Here is a 2799-nt window from a genome sequence, read left to right on the forward strand (position 1 = left end):
TATCTAAGAGAGAAACCCCGACCATGTTTGCTGAGGGAGAAATTCCTAAAAAGTCTGGAGGGGATGAGGTCCCCATTATTGCTGAAGAACAAGGGCCTACGGATGATGGGCCATTGGAAATTGTAGATTTGGATGAGGTGCCAGAATACTCACCAGTGAAACCAAGGGCATCAAGAAGAATGGCGCGGAGGAGCGCGCTGGATGAGGTGGATGGCGGAGAACAGTCCAGGGGATCAAAATTCCTTGCCCCGAGGGCAGGGAGTGTACAGGAGGGAAAGACACCTGGGTCAGAAGGGGAGGTAGACGCTGCCGAGGAGCGTCGAGTGGCGATGGAACGCAAGAGGAAGGGCAAGAAGGTAGCCACTCCTCAGGCCAGGACGTCACAGAGGACCTCCTCCGTCAGGGAATCTCCTCGTACACTGCCCAATTATTCTGGATCTGGTACTGCTGAGAGCGAGTCAGAGGAAGAGTCTGAAGAAGAAGAGGTGCCAAACTTCGAGCGGAAAGAGATCTGGGTTATGAAGAAATTGCTGACGTCTATGGCTAAATTTAATGACTCCAGGCGGGCTCAGACACATAAGGACCGGAGTGCAGTGGGGAAGCTGGCCAAGTCTGGGAAGCGATATGACCCAGATTCTCTGAAGCAGATAGAGTTGGAGGAGGAGTTCCTCGACCACATCAGGGATATCGGTTTCGAGTGGCTACTAAAACACAACGAGCAGGAGGTGCCAGTAGATGCAGCACGAGAGTTCTTCTCCATCTTTCGCTTCAAGCAAAACACCGACCCAGACGCACACTCAATCTCCTTCCGCCTCTTTAACATCATTGAGCACACAATGAGTGTCAGAGAATGGTTCCTCAGAATGAGACTGTTTACAAACGCTGGAGACAAAGAGGGCATTTGGGATGACAGAGCGTACGACCCACCAAGGAACATGCCGGGATTCACACCGGAAACAGCATGGGAGTCTATCACACACGCTAGGAGTGGAACTTTTAAGACCAGCTTGTCGAAAGGAATCCATATCACTGATCACCTCCTCCGGTTTGCACAGGAATTCATTGGCTACAACCTGATGGGCACTGCCAGCTCCAGCCTCACCACCACTGAGCTCTATTTCACATGGTGTATGTCAAAACGCATCAAAGTCCACCTCGGCTATTGGTTGGCTCAAGCTTGTCACCAGATGACAGCCAATCCCTCCCGCCACATGTATACTTGCCATCTCCTGGGCGCCTACATAGAACGCAACTTTGTGATGAAAATTGGAAAGGCGGAGCCCAGCGTGACGATGTGCGAGCCCCCAGAGCTATTTAGCGTGGAATAATTTTTCAACAAGGGGCTCCTATACATGCAGGGACATGAGTTGTGCTTCTACAATGTGGGAGCGAATGTGGATAAGGCGAAGAAGGAGCCGGAAGAGGAGGTGGCGAATGCCGATGTGGAGGAGCTAAGGAAGGAGGTCGCTGCGATGAGAGAATAATTGGACAGGGCCAGAGGAGAATTGTGGGCCATTAAGGAAAGCATAAATGTCTTGGTTAACAGATCATCGACTCAGAACGAGAGGATGACTGACGCGATCAAGTTAATGAAGAAAATGACAGAATGGCTTGGAGAAACGCTTTCCCAGACCCAACAGAGGCAGCCTCTCAATTTTGGAAAGGGGTTGGCTGCCACGCAATTTTGGGTTGAGAAATTTACCACTAGACTGAAAATGAAATTAACTACCAGCTAGATCTAGAAAACGAAAAACTCGCATACATGCATCATACCCATAACTTCGCACAACTCAACAAGATAGTCACAATGATTCCTCGACCTAGCAGACAGATTACCTAATCTAGCTAAATAGAAAACAAACATGCGGTGGGGACTGATAAGGCTAATTTCATGCATCGGTATGTGCAAAGTAATGTTATAATTTGCTGGGTCTAACACGTTTCCTAAGCCAGGTGTGTGAAGAAAATGGCTAGATCGAGGAAGTTATGGAGGAGATGGTCTAGCAGGAGAATGGAACGAAATGAGCAGGAATTACGAGGAAATTGGCGTGATAAAGGGAGTCTACAGCTGAGGGCAACAAAGTCATTATCAATACCTCGCTGGACCCACTAAAACGCCTATAAATAGAGAGGAGCATGCAGCGCAATGATATAGTTTTTACTCTTCTTAGCTCATACATTTACACACACACTTGGGAAAAATTCTGGGGATAATCGTGATAGGGGGGTACTTTCTAAAGATCTCGAGTTTGGTAACACCGTCCTAGTGAGGGCGAAGATACAATTGTTTTAATTTCAGCTATTTTTGCTAGTTTCCACCGTCGAACTTCACTTTTGGGAGTCGACTTTGATGTTGATGATGTTTAACTGCTTATCGCTCATGGATCTGAGTTTAGCTGTTTAATTTCAAGTTATTTTGCTTAGATCTCTCTGCTGTTAGCGTAATTCTTAAATTGCTATGTCGATCTCTGCTTATTTCGTTATTGAGGTGTTTGATGTGGAATTTGGTGACAGATCTGTGGTTGATTGAGTGTTCGGAGCTTAAATTTGTAAATCTAACGTAATGGAGAATTTCTTCTGTTTGGAGTCCGTGTCGGACGCTTGGATCCGGAGTGGATTTAGCGTCTGAAGTTGGTTTTGGCGTGTGAAAGAAACAGTAGTTAATAGACTTGTTTTATTTCCTTTGTTTTCTATTTCACTTCGTCTAGGTATGCAGATCTGTTAAGTTCTTCGTTATTTATCCATAGATTTGATTTCAAGTTAGTAGCCCTGTTTTTTGATTTGCTTATGTGTTTTCTC

This window comes from Salvia hispanica, chromosome 4 (assembly GCF_023119035.1).
Source record: "Salvia hispanica cultivar TCC Black 2014 chromosome 4, UniMelb_Shisp_WGS_1.0, whole genome shotgun sequence".
Classification (NCBI taxonomy): Eukaryota; Viridiplantae; Streptophyta; class Magnoliopsida; order Lamiales; family Lamiaceae; genus Salvia; species Salvia hispanica.